Consider the following 16,820-nt stretch of genomic DNA (forward strand, 5'->3'; position numbering starts at 1 on the left):
CTCCAGGACTCCCAGACGGCAGGTCTGCCTCTTGCTCCACCTTTGATCAACAGACATTTATGGTATGAAACCAAAATAAATCACATTTGTCATCATTAACCTAATTTAACTTTTGATTATAAAAGGGTTCCTTTTTATGTTTCATAAATGTTTTGAAGATTTTGGGGATATTCGACCATTTAAATGATAAAAACACACAGTTGAGGAACCAGACAGTGCCAGACCATTGGAGTGGCGAGTGAGTTGAAGGTGTGTGTGAGGTATTGGAGAGTCGATGTGAGTGTGATGGCTTGGGGAAAATAAGGGCAAAGGCTTGCTGAACTAGAATTTGTATGTGAACATGTTTGTGTGTGAAAAGGAGGCAGAGGAGGTCGTGTCAGCAGGTCAACAAACAGCTGTCTGTGACAGAAGGACTGCAAGGCATGTGCAAAACACACACACACACACAAAGGTTAACACAAACCACTGATTCACACACAGAAACACACACCACCTGGAGATCAATTAGTTTCCATTCGAGATCCAGATCTTTTTATTGAGCGTGTTATCCAGCACTCCTCGAGATTTTCCAGCTGCAGTTTTCTGATCAAAGAAATCAATTTCTCATTTCTCTTCTGAAGTGCTCTCTCTCTCTCTCTCTCTCTCTCGCTCTCTCTCTCTCTCTCTCTCTCTCTCTCTCACACACACACACACACACACACACACACACACACACACACACACACACACACACACACACACACACACACACTGTGATCAAGAACTTCCTCTGAGAACACAGAAATACAAACCTCACATAAGACCTCACTGCTTCTTTGAAGGGAAATGCATGGAGGCGCAGATGGTGAATAAACAAGCGTGACGTAGAAAACAACCAAAACATAAAAGTCCAGTCATCGCTGAATATTGATCCTATCAGCATTTGGAGGATTTTAATCCTCTTTTGCTATTATTAAACCAAGACTTTGCTTTTGCGACATAAAATTCTCTATAAACCTACAGCTAGCTCCGCATCAAACCATCCATGTTCCTTCATGTACTCAAGGCTGGTTCACAGAGTTAACAGGAAGGAAGCCCAGACAAATCTTTTTTTTTTTTTTTTTTATTTAACCTTTATTTAACCAGGATAGAGACCCATTGAGGTTAAGAAACTCTTTTACAAGGGTGTCCTGGCCAAGAGGCAGCAAAAATACAAACAGTTACAACATGATGGCAATGATGAAACACTCAATCATTAAAAGCAGTTACAAGTTACTAACGCAGTCTCTGAAGCTTTCAGTTTGGTTTTAAAGGCATTTAGTGAAACCTGCTCAGTCATTTTCCAGGTTTTCTGCAGCCGGTTCCAAGCAGAAGGAGCAGAGCAGGCAAAGGCTCTCTTTCCTAACTGTGTGCGAGCAAAAGGAAAAGAAAGTAGCAACTGATCATCAGATCTTAAAGAATAGGAATCAACATTTTTTTGTGTGATTAAAGTGCAAATATAAGGCGGTAACAATCCAAACACTGCCTTGTAAATAAAAACATAGCAATGATTTTGTCTTCTGAGGTGGGGGCCTCAACTATCGCCTGGATTAAAGACTACCTGACAAACAGACCACAGTTTGTGAGGCTGAAGAACTGCACATCAAACCAGGCGATCAGTAATGTTGGAGCACCACAGGGGTCTGTACTCTCACCATTCCTTTTCACCCTGTACACCTCAGACTTCCAGTACCAATCAGAGACCTGTCATTTACAGAAATACTCAGATGACTCTGCAGTTGTCGGGTGTATCAGAGATGGACAAGAAGCTGAGTACAGAGAGCTGGTGGAGCGCTTTGTGGCATGGTGTGGAAACAATCATCTGACCTTGAATGTGAGCAAAACAAAGGAGATGATTTTAGACTTCAGAAGAAACAGGGTGGAGTCAAACACTGTTTCCATCATGGGAGAAGAAGTGGAGGTGGTTGAGGAATACAAATACCTTGGAGTTCACCTGGACAACAGACTGGACTGGAGAAAGAACAGCGAAGCCGTTTACAAGAAGGGACACAGCAGACTGCACTTCTTGAGGATGCTTAGATCCTTCAATGTCTGTAGCAAGATGCTGCAGATCTTCTACAAGTCTGTTGTTGAGAGTGTAATCTCTTCAGCCATCGTCTGCTGGGGTAGCAGCATCAGAAGCAGGGACCTGAAAAGGCTCAACAGCCTAATAAAGAAGGCTGGTTCTGTTCTGGGGACGACTGTGGAAACCACTGGAGGAGATAATGCAAAGAAGGATTCTCCAGAGAATCCAGAAAATGATGGACAACCCTGAGCATTCTCTTCACAATACTGTCCGCCAACGGAAGAGTGTCTTCAGTCAGAGGCTTCTTCAGTTTCGCTGCAACACTGACCGCTACTGGAGATCCTTCCTGCCAACAGCCATCGTAATATACAACAACTCTTTGATGACTTGATTATTATTATTATTCTGAGCTACTACAGCAATCAATTTCCCTCTGGGATTAATAAAGTATTTTTGAATTGAATTTGAATTGAATTGAATTCTTATTGCCGATGACGGCCATTTCACTCGTGAATATAACTCACAGTGATGTGTTATGGCTCTACAGTTTGTGATGAATCTATGAGACGCATGGTAAACCGAGTCCAGTTTTTGTAGCACAGTTAAAGAAGCATTCATATATATAAGATCACCATAATCTAGTGCAGATAACAAGGTATTAGTGACAAGTAGCTTTTTTCCTTCAAAAGAAAAACACGACTTATTACGGAAGTAGAAACCCAGCTTTAGTTTTTATTTTTTCACCAGTTTATCTATATGAGATTTAACGATTAATCCAGCATCACTACTGAGCTCCATAGAGGGTTCTCAAGGAATTCCCAGACCAGGTGGATGTCTTTTTAGCTAACTCTGGGTCTGCACCAGCTTCTCCCCCAGAGGAACACGCCCAGAGGCTGCTTTTTAGATCCAAAGCAGTTATCTATGGTTGGTTAGTTGCTCAGTAGTTGCAGCTTCAGTCGCTAGCAGGTAGTAACTTGCTTACATATTTAATTTAACAAACATATACACAAATTAAAAAGTAAAAGCTTTGTTACATATGCATATCGAAACTTATACTTATAAAATAGAACGTCATCTCCCATGCCATGTGACGTTACATGACAGCCATGGAAGCCGCAGTCATGTGACACAAGTCTGTTCGATTTAACCGTTTTCTTTGACCAAGGAAGGACGGTGTCCTCGCAAGACGATGTCTTGACATTGAAAACCACCGCATGTGTTTTAGCTGTTGGCCGGCTAAAAGTGCTCGTTCACAAATGAGAGGGGTTGCTTTCGGATGTCAAAATAGAAGTGGGTAGACTGTCTTAAGGTGAAATGCATTTGTCAGCCTCTAGATAGTGCCATAAGACTTTTAAAAACATGTAGGATATCTGCTTTAAGGCAGAAATGGTCAAGATGCCAAGAAAAGGGGAGTCAAATTACAAAACCTGAGATCAAATATAAAAGAAAGAATGTTAATAAACAATTAATGCACAAAATTGTAGAAAATTGGAGAGTCCCTGAGCTGAGGAGCAGAGGAGTGGCAGAGAAAGGAAAACAGAAGGAGGAAGAAGAATGAAAACCAAAAGTACCACAAACCTTTTACCAATGAAAACCAGTAGCCGACTTAAAGGCCATGTCTTGGCCATGAAGATCACGTGAAACCCATAAATGGTCGTCTTATTTAAGAAGGTCTAATTAGCCCATTATTCACGAAACTTTCAGAAACAAACCAAAGTGAACAAATTCAGTCAGCGGAGGCTCTTCCTGCCTCATTTGGAGTCTGGGTGTAATGTACTTACTGAAGTGAAACAGCTGTTATTATTATTTTGCGTGGCAGTCAGCTGAAGGAGATATCAGGTATTCAGCAGCGCCAGCACCAATCTCAACACGACTCCTAACCTGCTCCTTTCAGCCTCATTAAACACCAATGGAACGTCTTCAGATCAGAAATCCTCCCACTTCCACGAGCAGCACGACTTCAGTCTAGATCGTCGCTGTTCCACTTCCATTGTGATTTCCACCCAGCTTAGTCTTTTTTTCTTGTGTATTAGCTAAAATATTCTGAATATACTGAGCTTATAAAGCCTCCATGCCAAGGCTTTGCTACACTTTTATCAGCAGCAACGACACTGCTTCTTTTTCCAAGCTACATGAGAAGTCATGAAAAAATGTGATCATTGAGACATATTTTAATAGGATGAAGCCCTTTTCTAATGTTTTTTATGATCTGTCTGCCATAAAACTATGTCACCACCCTAAAATATGTGGGAAAGGAGCTTTAGAAGTGTGCAGCTGATATTAAAAATTAAAGGTGACTTTGAAGAAGGGTGTGGTGAAACTGACTGCTGAGTGCTCATATAATGAGGAGCCATCATGTTAAAGAATTACACCAGTGTGCTCAAAAGCTCTGGACACACTAATCTGAGTCCTTGTGCGTGATCCGTTGAGACCTTGTGTGTTTTACCTTTTCTTGAGGGGTTTGCTGCACCATTGCACTTGACTCAGGGGTCTGTAGTTCAGATTTGAATTGTAGTCACAGTAATTCAACTGAGATGTTTGTTTAGAATGAAAATTGTTAAAGCTGATTTTACGTTATTATGTACACACACCAAACACATTTACGGTTCTGAGAAGATTTCATTCACTGTTCACATGAATAAACAACCACACTTCACCCCCTCACCCTCGTAAACAGGCAAGCAAATGGAGACGAAATGGAAAAAATATCGGTTGTTAATATCGGCCCGGTTTTATTTATCAACCTGATACTGATATGCTAAAAATGACTAACGTCGACCGATACCGATATTGATGCCGATATATTGTCCATTCCTAATAGATAGATAGATAGATAGATAGATAGATAGATAGATAGATAGATAGATAGATAGATAGATAGATAGATAGATAGATGATAGATAGATAGATAGATAGATAGAGTTGAATGTAAAATTTTCTTCACAAAAAGAAAGTTTGTATTAAACAAAGGTCAGTTCCCTCTGTAAAGTCAGAGGGACGGAAGAGGATTAGGGTCACTGACAAGAAATAAAAAAGAAAAGAAAGAGAATTCTGACTTTTCCCCCAAAATTCCCTGTCAGAATTCTGACATTAAAAGTCAGAATAAAGTCAGAATTCTGAGAAAAAAGTAAGAATTCTCTTCCTTTTCTACTTTTTTTTCTTGTCAGTGACCCTAATCCTCTTCTGTACGGGGTATTAATTAATTAATTAATTAATTAAATGTTGAGCACAAGAAGTCTCAATATTAATAAACCCCTCCGCTCTAAACGGTCGGCGAAAGAAATTGGTATTTTGCCAAACAACTTTGGATACAGCACCTTCATGGGTTTTACAACCCCTCAAGGAACTTTACAACACAACCACATTCACCCATGCACACACACATTCACACACTGGTGGAGATAGGCTACATTGTACCCACAGCTGCCCCGGGGTGCAAGGAGAGAGGGAAGGCTGCCAGACACTTGCACCACCGGTCAGTTTGACCACCAGCGGCAGGAAGGTGGGTGTTCAGATTAAGGGGTTACATGCTCATGAGGTTGGATTTTAGGTAGGGATGCACCGATCAGGTTTTTTGCTGCCGATCACCGATACCGATATCAAAGAATGCTGATCACCGATACCGATCACCGATACCGATCTCGTGGATTGGCCAGAAATTTTCTACAACATTATAATGAGTGCTACAAACTACATAATCTGGGAATAAAGGAAATGTAACCTAATCTAAAATGGTCTGTATTAAGGTTGTCACGGTGTGAAAAATTAACCTCACAGTTATTGTGACCAAAATTACCACGGTTTTCGGTATTATCGCGGTATTTTTTTTAAACGTGCTACATTTTCACGCAATTAAATAAACCCTGTATGTCAGGAAATATATTCCTCAGTTTGTGTCTAAATTTAGCCTAAAATGTGTTATTTTGTAATTATGTTGTTTATTTGTTTACATTTTTCCCTTTAGTCTTTAAAATACCAGTATTTGCCCATAACTTCTTATTTTTTGTCTGTTTGATGTCATCATTTAAAAATATTAGATCAGATGATACTCAGTACTCAAGTAGCCTTCTAATCAGATACTTTTTTACCCTTACTTGAGTAATAAACCCTATATCAGGAAAATATTGTCCTCGGTTTGTGTCCTTCCAGTGAGCTTTGCAGATATGGGAAAATGTCATCAGGCAGTAATCATTGTTAAATTCATAATTATTCTCAGAGAGAGACCAACTCTTATCTGCCCCTGGGAGCCCCGTAATGCATAGCGTCATTTCAACATGGGGGTGTCCGCGACACGGTTTATATGCAGGTAGCGGCGCTGCGGCTGCTTTATATAGCGACTCGTTGCATTCTCCCTCAACCCAAATTCTCGGATCACGCATCTTAGCTAAAATGCTAACGTTAGCTTGCCTTGCGTTGACTGTAGAGTTGTGGGTGATGGTCACGGAGATGTGTCATGAGATTTGAAGTGTTGCTGCCTTTCACAGACACTTTTTCTGCACGTGCTGCAAACAGGATAGCCGTCTCCTATCAACAGTCCCTCGGCATTCTTCAAATATCTAAAATATGCCCGTACTTCCGACTTTGTCTTCTTTGAGGGATAATAAATGTCCTCCTGAGCACTGCCATCTCCTCCTTTGACCGTTATTTCAGCTTTAGCTTCAAGAAAGTTTTGGTCATAAACAACAAAGTGTGCATGTGCCGCCGGCAACTTCAGCAGATGATACGGTGGCTGGTAAGGGTTACCGCGCCAACACCGCAGCCACGGTAAACCCACCAAGATAATATAGTTTTTTTTAAAACAAGGCGGTTATTATTATTGTCAACTTTTTTTTTATCGGGGTTTACCGCTACACTAGTTACCGTGACAACCCTACCTGATCGGTCTGCTTTGATCTATTTTGAAAATTCCGCTCAAAACCGATAGGGGCGCTATCGGCCGATTACGATCAAATGCCGATCCATCGGTGCATCCCTAATTTTAGGACCAGTGATGTCACAGCACCGCAACAAAGACTGTCTAAAGAGTGATCTGAATTGGTCAAAAATGGTGGACCAATCACAGCGCTCTATCTGCTTTTTGGGCTAATCAGGGCCCTCTATTTGTCTGGTTGGCGAGATGATGCAACAGAGTGGAACAAGATGGCGACAGATCATTTGACACAGCTTTTACATCACTTTTTGGACTTGGGCTTTATTTGAACCAGGAGCAGATAGATGTATTAGGTCCTTTAAATGGAAAAAAAGATGTATTCTCACCTTCTTTAACAGCGGACCGCCTCGTTTACCAACCTCCATCTATCGTTGCAGTGAGTGCATCCTGTTTTTCAGCATGTGGAGATCGTCTGTAAGACAACGGTAGAACCCGCCCCATGACCGAGAGCTGTCAATGGACTAAATGGGCTATGACAGAAGAGAATGATTGAGCAAATCCAGGCATAATGTTTAAATTACCACCTTCCATTGAACAAGTTCCTCTGATTGTTCTCATACTTAAAGGGTTTTACAAAGTCAGACTGTATGTAGCCAGGTGAGACACTATGGGGTGCCATTTGTAAAGTCAAACAGTCATAATCTAACAGCAATATTTTTGGTTATTTAGCATATCATAAGAGAAAAAATTGGGAGCTCACTTTTTCGAAGTCATATTTTCACCATGTTATTCATACATTTATAAATGTTAAAGTTTCCAAATAAATATTTAGTTAGCAAGCTAAATATTTAATCTGTAGTTAAATATTTATTTTGCAAACTAAATATTTAGGTCTGATCTAAATATTTAGTTTGTAAAATAAATATTTAATTCACTAACTAAATATTTAATTTACAAATTAAATATTTATTTTGGAACTAAATATTTAATTTGTAAATTAAATTTTTATTTTCCGAAAAAAATATTTAGATCCCAGCTAAATATTTATTTTGGAGCTAAACATTTAGTTTGCAAAATCAGTATTTGGGAAATAAATATTTAAGTCTGACCCAAAAATATAAAATATAGTGTGGAGCTAAATAACATCTTGGAAAATAAATATTTAGCTCGTACATAAACATTTAGCTAATATGCAAATTCACTTGCCAATAAGCGGAAGTTGGTTACCAAAATAAAAGCTGGTTCTCGCTAACCTCTTTACAAACTCTTGCTCCAAACCAGAACTTGTTTTATCTCCGGTTCTATTCTTCTTCAGCCAATACGTGGGACATGTTCAGAAGAATAGAACCAGAGATAAAACAAGTTCTGGTTCGGAGCAAGAGTTTATAAAGAAATCTGCACCGCGCAGCCGCCTGGCTTCCATGCAAGGCTGTAGTTGTGCTAGTTGTCTGTGGAGCTCTCTGAGGGAGACCACAGAAACACTGCAGCTCTTTGAGTTGATGCTGCTTAAGTTTGGAGTCACTCAATTGCGTTTTTAATGCTCCAACCATGGTGGAGGAGCGGGGCATGAGCTCACATCCATGGCCCAGGCACCCGGCTCCGATTGCAGCGGTCTGAGGTTGTGCTTGTATTTTTATCGTCAATATTAGCTCCTAGCTCCATGTTAGCTTCCAAGGTAGTCAGTTAGCTCATAGCTAAATTGCTTCAGAATTTTTGGGTGTCAATCATTTGCTCCCACCCTCACAGCCCCACTCTGAGCTCCACCTCTTTTCCCATTTCTGGATTGTCTGGGCCTGACGAGACATGTGACACAGCCAAGACAGTGATGGTGAGAAACACCTATTTTGCTTCATTTAGAACTTAAAAGAGAAATGGGTGGCGCTATGTTCAGTATACATGTCGATGGGAAAGACCAATTGTCTGCATTGCTCAAGAGTGATTCTGACCCATTCTTCCACACAAACAGTCTTTAAGTCTTGAAGGTACTTGGGCCCATTTCGGGACCATCGTCTTGCTGAAGTCTCCACCCTCTTTTCATTTTCAGCTTTCTGGAAAATGGCAGCAGATTTGTATCCAGAATGTCCCGGTACATTTCTCCTTTCATCCCGTCTTCAATAACATCTCTGCCAGTACTTCTTACAAAAAATAGCAGCCCCACAATAGCAATAGCAGAATGCTATTGTAACGTTTAAAGTTGCAGTGTGTAGTTTCTGGCCACTAGAGGGCAGTACATACATACATTTCAGGGTAGTTTCACACCACATCTTCCTGACTGTCGCTAATTAAATAAACATTACAGTAAATGTTACCTGTGGAGCAGAAAGAATGCCACCTTGGCGTGACTCCTCAGACTTTGATGGTTCTTCGGGTAATTCCATAGGACAATGCAATGCCAGTTGTTGTTTTCAGGCGCTATACTTTCCGGATCTGCTTGGGGGCTTGCGCCTGCTGACGATGTCATCATACTACGGCAATACTGCTCGGCCAAAATATATTGCATCTCTTTTTCAAATGTGTTCTTTTATGACCTGGTTTTTACTTTTATATGGTAAGAAGCTGCCAATATTTTTCAACAACTGGACTTCATTTTATTCTCTTCCAAAAGTGAGTTGTGGTGGATGGCCGCTTATACTGAGCCAGGATCCTCTGGAGGTTTCTTCCTGTTAAAATGGAGTTTTCCTCTCCACTGTCACTGCATGCTTGCTTAGTCTGAGCATTGCTGTAAAGACTGACACTAGTCAGTGACTCGATGCGAATTGCTGGGTTCCTTATATAGGAAACTTTTTACTGATTGGCTTGATGAACTGACCTGTATTGGAGTGTTTACTGTGTGAAGTGCCTTGAGATGACTCTTGTCGTGATTTGGTGCTATATAAATAAACTTGAATTGAACTGAATTGAGTCAACAACAAATCAACAAAACTACTGATTGTCTCTTTAAGCTAAAACTGCATTGCTTTAGCATTTGTGGACAAAATGCTTGTGTACACTGCAAAAAGGATTTCTAAGAAATGTGTTTGAAAAAGTTAAAATTTTTGACATTTTATCTTGTTTTAGTCTAAAAAATGTCTTCTATGACAAATAAAATGACTTAAAATAAGGTAAGTATTCTTAAATATCATCCAAATTTCGTTGTTTTGAATAAATAAAATCTTCCAATGGTGTACACAAAATTTGTATGGCTAGAATTCTTATTTTAAGTTTATTTGCTAGTTTTAAGATTTCTGGCCAAGCAAATTTTGCTCACCCCAATGGCAGATTTTTTTCTAGTCAAAATAAGAAAATTAGGATCATAATTAAGAATATTTACTTTATTTAAAGTAATTCTATTTTCTAGAGAATAATTAATTTTCTATTTAAACTAAAAAATGAGTGTTTGCAGTGTATTTGCTTGTTTTATGAGTTTGTCCACAAAACCAAATTTTGCCCCAAGAGCATACGAACAAACAGGCAGACACAAGAGGGAATCAATTCTAGTCACTCTATTGCAGCAGAAAACCAGGAGAAATCTGCCACCTCCTCGGTCCACAGATCAAAATGCCTTCAGCTTCTCAGTCAGCAGCATCAGCAGACACCTTGTGTGAAGCGCAGGCACAATATATGTCCAACAGCATGAGTCCCACTACCTAAAGGACCTCCAGAAAATAGCATTATCACATTTCTGCTCCAAATGCTTCAACTGTTCATGCTTTCCTTGCACTTTACCACTTCTAAAACAGTGCTGTGCTAAATCATAATTTATTTATATTGTTGACTAAATAAAGTAGCTGAGCAAACAGCCAAATAAACTAGCTGAGTAAACAGCAACTTGAAGCACTTAGAATATATTAATGAATAAAAATATTTAAACCCCACAGTGATGAAACACGAATTCATTTAGTAGCAAAAAAAAGAGAGAGGGAGTGTGTGTATTATCTAATGCTGTACAGTATATCCGTTTATCTTTTATGTATAAATCATGAGGTGCATTTAATTCCTAGTAATGAATGGGGGGTGGGGGGACAAGATCGTGTGATCAGAATTATGACTAAAGATGAAGACTGTAAAGAGACATCCGTTCAGTTCAAAAACAGCATTAATGAATTCATCAAAATCATTTAGTGATAAGTAGTTTTAGCTCAGCTACTATTCATGAATCATCTAAATCAGTTTCACTTTCAATGACCACAACACAACGACATAATAGAGTGGGATGAGTCCTCTGCAGGGTTGTCACGTAATAAAGTACAAATACTTGTTAACCAACATTCCTTCTTAGTAAGGTAGCTACTTGACTGGAGTAATTATCTATAAGCAGACATTTTAAATGTATTCTTTATATTTTCATGTAGTCGTGTACTTTTGATTCCTCCCATTTTATTCATTGCCTTATTGCAACATTTTATTTGAGCTTTTTAAACCTATCTAAGTTAAGTGTACCATCCAGTAGGACTGTGTTTTATTACAGATGGGTGATAACTACCATTGTGACACCCTATTGGTTGGCATGCAATCCATCACAAAAACCATGGTAAAATGGTAAATGGCCTGTATTTGATATAGCGCCTTCTAGAGTCCTGGAACCCCCCAAGGCGCTTTACAACACAATCAGTCATTCACCCATTCACACACTGGTGGGGATGAGCTACAATGTAGCCACAGCTGCCCTGGGGCGCACTGACAGAGGCGAGGCTGCCGAGCACTGGCGCCACCAGTCCCTCCGACCACCACCAGCAGGCAATGTGGGTTAAGTGTCTTGCCCAAGGACACAACGACAGCGACAGACTGAGCGGGTCTCGAACCTGCGACCTTCCGATTGCGAGGCGAGCACTTAACTCCTGTGCCACCATCGCCATGTCAAGAGTCCAGCCAGGACATTCATTAATTCATCTTGACAGAACTAATACATACTGTTTATAGACAGCCATTTGTAGCCCTTGTACTAAATATTGTATTGTGCTAATAAATTATAGTTTCTGAGGAGTATTAAAGAATATTTTAGTTATAAACTAACAGGTTTATTGCAGTAATGTGCAACAATTTACACTTGAGATCACTTTTCCGGTGACAAACAAAAAATACCCCCCCCCCCCCCCACCCACCCACCCACCAAAAAAACCAAATCAAAGTTGAGCTCTTTAAATAATAAAAATAGAAAATTAAACAAATAGAAATACAATGGAATTAATTTGCTTTCAACCCTTTTTCTAGAGTGGTTAATGTACACTGCCCAGGTAGATGTGAGTGTGTGTGTCTCCTTAGCTGGAAATCCTGGAATCCTGGAAATGCCTGTAGCAGCTAGCCAGTCTACTAACAGGAAGTCTCGTCCATGGGTCTGGCTCGCCATCATGTCGTTTAACTTCATCCACTGGATCGAAGGTCTCTAAAGGTTCTCACAGGGAAAAAAGCATGCTAAACATAGCGTGCAGAACATCAGAAGACTTAATCACCAAACGCTTATATTAAATAATCAGAAAAGAAAAATCTGTATCAATGCTAGCATGCAGATTACAATCTATACATAGAAGTAGAGGTAACTTCTGCAAGGAATTATTTTACTGTTGAGATATTCATTTTTTTTACTCTTCATCATTTATTCGTTTTTAAACATTTTGTATAAAACAACAAACTCATGAACATATTTCTGCTAACTTTATGAATTAAACATGACAATTTTCCAACCTGCTTTTTAACAATACTTCAACATGTATTAAAGCAAGATTTTACCATGCTAAATGATGATAATAAGCTAATTAGCCAACCAATGCCATTGTCTTTAGCAGATAGTCTTGCTAGCTGTTAGCTATTCATATTGTTAACATGACTCACAGAAGTTTCCACAGTAACAGCTATCCCATGTGTCAATGCCCATGGTTATCACACCAAACAGCACTTTATCTTCTCTTCTTTCAGGTTTTTATAATTATAACCGTTCTCCAGTTTCAACACCCTTAGCCTTCAAGGGCAGTAGTGGAAGGTGAGTGAAGTCCCCCCCTGTAACCAGAGAGTTGCAGATTTGAGACCTGCTCAGTCTGTCAGTCATTTTGCCCTTGGGCAATACACGTAACCCGCGTTGCCTGCTGGTGGTAGTCAGAGGAAATGGGGGCGCTACTGTTTGTCAGCCTCACTTTCATCAGTGCGCCCCAGGGCAACCGTGGCTACAGTGCTCCTCACACACCAGCATGTGAAAGTGCACAGGTGAAAGGCTATTTATGTTGAAAAGTGTCCTGGGGGTTGTAGAACCATAGAATCGGTGAATTTCATCAATTCTGTTTGCCCTTTGGAACTCTGGATGGATACCAGCGGTCCAGCAGAATGGGGCTGGGGTTGTTGTTGAGGCATTGGAGGAGTTTGGTGAGGCCATGGAGAATGGCATCCATATGGTGATGAGGTTATTCTGGTCCACCATCTGGCATATCAGGAGGAAAAAGTGCCCCACCAACACCGTTTATGGTGGGGATGGTGTGCTGTTGACTTAAGACATGTTGGGTCAATGGGCAGAATTTTTGGAAGGCCTCTTCATGACACACCAGGAATAAACTTTACAGAATTTTGAATGAACACAGGCACTCTGTCAGACTCGAAGACTGGGTTCGGGAGTAAGAGCGTTTATTATACAGACGGTGGGCTGAAAGCGGTGCTGGAAAGGCTGACGGATGAGGTCTGAGGAGGAAAGGTGGAGGTTTAGCTTTAGTAGCTTTGGAAATACTCTGATCATGGATCACGGTGGAACGATGACTGAGTGAAGAGCCGGTGTAGCGTCTTCCATATATAGACATGGATTGACGCAGGTGAAACGTGGAGGGAATCCCCGCGAGGGGCATGCTGGGTAATGTGGTCCAAGACGGAAGCCGGTCAGCTGGGAGAGCCCGGCCTGGGGGCTTGGACTCTGACACACTCTCAGGATAGACTGCGTCTTACCTGGCTAGGAATTAATCTCTGGCATTTCACTGCATCTGGACGCCAAGAGATGGCACGGTGCTCCTTCTGGTACTTGACATTTTATTGACATATTTGGGAGAGTCGATGCAGGAGTCGAGTTGAGACTGCCGATGCGGAAGAGAGGGCGCCTGCCCATGCAGGATAGATGGCACTTGCGGGCCTGTGGGCTTGCTGCTGATATCTCCCGGGCCTGCCTGCTGCTGGTTGTGAACCCCCGGGGTGATCCTCTGCGCCTCTCGAGAGGGGGCTGGGGCTTTTCTGGTTGCAGTCTCCCTGGGGTCCCTGCGCTCCGGGGCAGCTCTTGGATCTCCGGGACTTGGAGCTCCCTCCATCTCCTACACATCTTTGGGGGCAGATCTGTGGCCCCTCACACTCTCTATTGGACGCTCCTATAGAGGAACCTTACATATACTGTAAAAGTGCGTGTACACACACAGATGCTCACATGGTGCTCTCATAAGTATGGACTTGGGCATTTTCAACACATCTTAAGGCAGTGGTTGGTACTAAATGCGCTGGGATTTATTATCGTGTGATAGTTCAGTTAAACAATGTTGATTTTATATTTCCTCATTAGGTTGACACAGTGATAGCTTGCTCTTGTTGTATTGTTGTGTGTCCCTTTTTTGTTTGTTTTTCTCTTTCTGTAGGTCTAGAAGCAGACTCTTGTTCTTTATTTGTTAACTGAGTCAATCAGCGCTGAGTAGAGTATGTCACATGGGAGCCTAAGTCACTTCTACATCATGGGTCCCCGGAAGAACGAAAAAATGAATGCAAGTCAACGGGGCTAAAAACGCTATTTTCTAATCTGCTTTGCCTTACGCCCTGGATCTCACATATACTGTACTACAATTTAAATGGAAACTATTGATGGGTGTTTCGACCACGCCAGTCACTTACTTTGAGATCCATTAGCTTGTAAAAGTTCGTAATTAGCATGACTACAAACTAGAAATTAGCACGTCGCATATGTGACAACACCACACAATCTCCTCTCCACTAACATGGCTGCTACTTACCACCTGACCAGAATTATGGTGGTTCTTTCTTCCTGTGGGAAGTTTGCTGAACTTACAGCCCTTTTGCCTCAGTTTTCTCTGTGTCTGGTTCGATGACGTCACTTTCGTGAAGCACATTTGTAGTCATGGCCTTATTTCCATACAACTCCCCCCCCCCCACCCCCACCCCCACCCCACCCCACCCCCACTCCCATCAAAATGTGTCTTTAAAATTCACGGACATCATATGTGAAATCCATGGCACTAAACAAGCAGAATTAGAAAATAGAGTTTTTAGCCTCGTTGACTTGCATTCATTTTTTCGTTCTTCCGGGGAAGTGACTTAGGCTCCCTATGTGACATACTCTACTCAGCGCTGATTGACCCCGTTAGGATTCTCAGGGGGTGGGGTTATTTGAATGGGAGCATTACCAGACCTTTGCTTCACATAAGGAAGTATTGACATGGCTGGCCTGGCTAGCAAAATGTAATGTTGGTTTGAAAAGTTGAATCAGTATATTGACTTTACTAGACTTGGAATTTCCAAAAAGCTGCATGATGCTACAGTTGGTCGCAATGTTGCCTTTAAGCATGACAGTTGCAGGTTTGAATCCCAGCTTTTGCATGCTCTCTTTATTCATGCATGGGTTTTTTCGGGACCCTGCCGTTTTCCCAAAACTTGCATGAAGCTTAACTGAAGACTCTAAACCAGGGATATTCAATTCTGGGTCTCAAGGGCCGTTTTTCAGCAGGTTATAGTTTAAACCCTTTCAACACACCTGATCTCAATGAGATGATTAACAGGCTTCTGCAGAGTCTGATGAGCTGCTGCACAGGTGAGTCAACCACTGAATCCAGTGTGTTGGAGTGTAGAAGCCACCAAAACATACTGTGTACTGGCCCTCGAGGCCCAGAACTGAATAGCCCTGATCTATATTGTCTCTAGGTGGGCGGGTGAGTGTTTCTGTGTCCCTGCGATGGACTGGTGACATGCCCAGGGTGTTCCCCATGGTGGGGACCCCACCTCTCACCCAATGATTGCTGGAGATGGGCATGCACTCCTCATGACCCCACAAAGGAATAAGTGGTAAAGAAGTGAGTCAATTATTACTTCCAAAAAGATTGAAAGTAGGCTGTTTCACTAATAGTTTGAGCAAGAAAACTCACTTTGTCCATCCAAACCTCAAACTTTGTTTGTTTCAATGTTTAAAATAGTTTGACTTCAGGAAAACATTAATTAACAATTTATTAAGCTTCCTGTATTTTTCAGGCTTGTGTGTTTTTTAAACTCTTATTTTAAAGGATTAAAGAAAAAAAATTTTGTTTGGCCCATTTGGGACCAGATTTCCTTTTTTGTTTATCCATCTGAGTTTTCAAATATAAAAGAACATATTTAATGAATTAAAATGAATTAGGACAAAAATCAACTACAACTAATGTTAAAAAAAAACTTAGATGTATTTTTTTTCTTTTAAGCAAAATATTTTAATTTTCAGTCCGGTACAGACAGACCTAAAGCACTACAGCCTAAAAGTGTATTTTCAGGTAAATCTACTATACAGATAGTAGTACTATAAAAAACATCAGAAGGCACAAACTATGTGGTAAATTTATAGAACTAAAATTAAGGAATGGAATATGTCGGTAGATGGTGTTAAATAATGGAATAACCTTAAAAGGGAAATAAAAAAAACATTTATCATATTAAAAAAAATTACCAAATTGAGTGTACTGTGTAATGATTTAAATTACATGTCATTTAATAAGCCATAAGGCGTAGGATTCCATAGGAAATATGAAATCCACCTTACGGATCTGTGAGGTTAATTAAACCAGAAGATTGGATCTTTTTATTGCAGGGATTAGAAAACCACTTCGTATTCACTCAGAGACAACAGAAGAGAGAGAGTCAAGTTTAAAAGTTAAGAATTTTATTACTAACAAATTAAACTAGACTGACTTTAAAACTAAATGTATGGTGTAACTA

Source organism: Nothobranchius furzeri, chromosome 12 (genome assembly GCF_043380555.1).
Source record: "Nothobranchius furzeri strain GRZ-AD chromosome 12, NfurGRZ-RIMD1, whole genome shotgun sequence".
In the NCBI taxonomy this organism is placed as follows: Eukaryota; Metazoa; Chordata; class Actinopteri; order Cyprinodontiformes; family Nothobranchiidae; genus Nothobranchius; species Nothobranchius furzeri.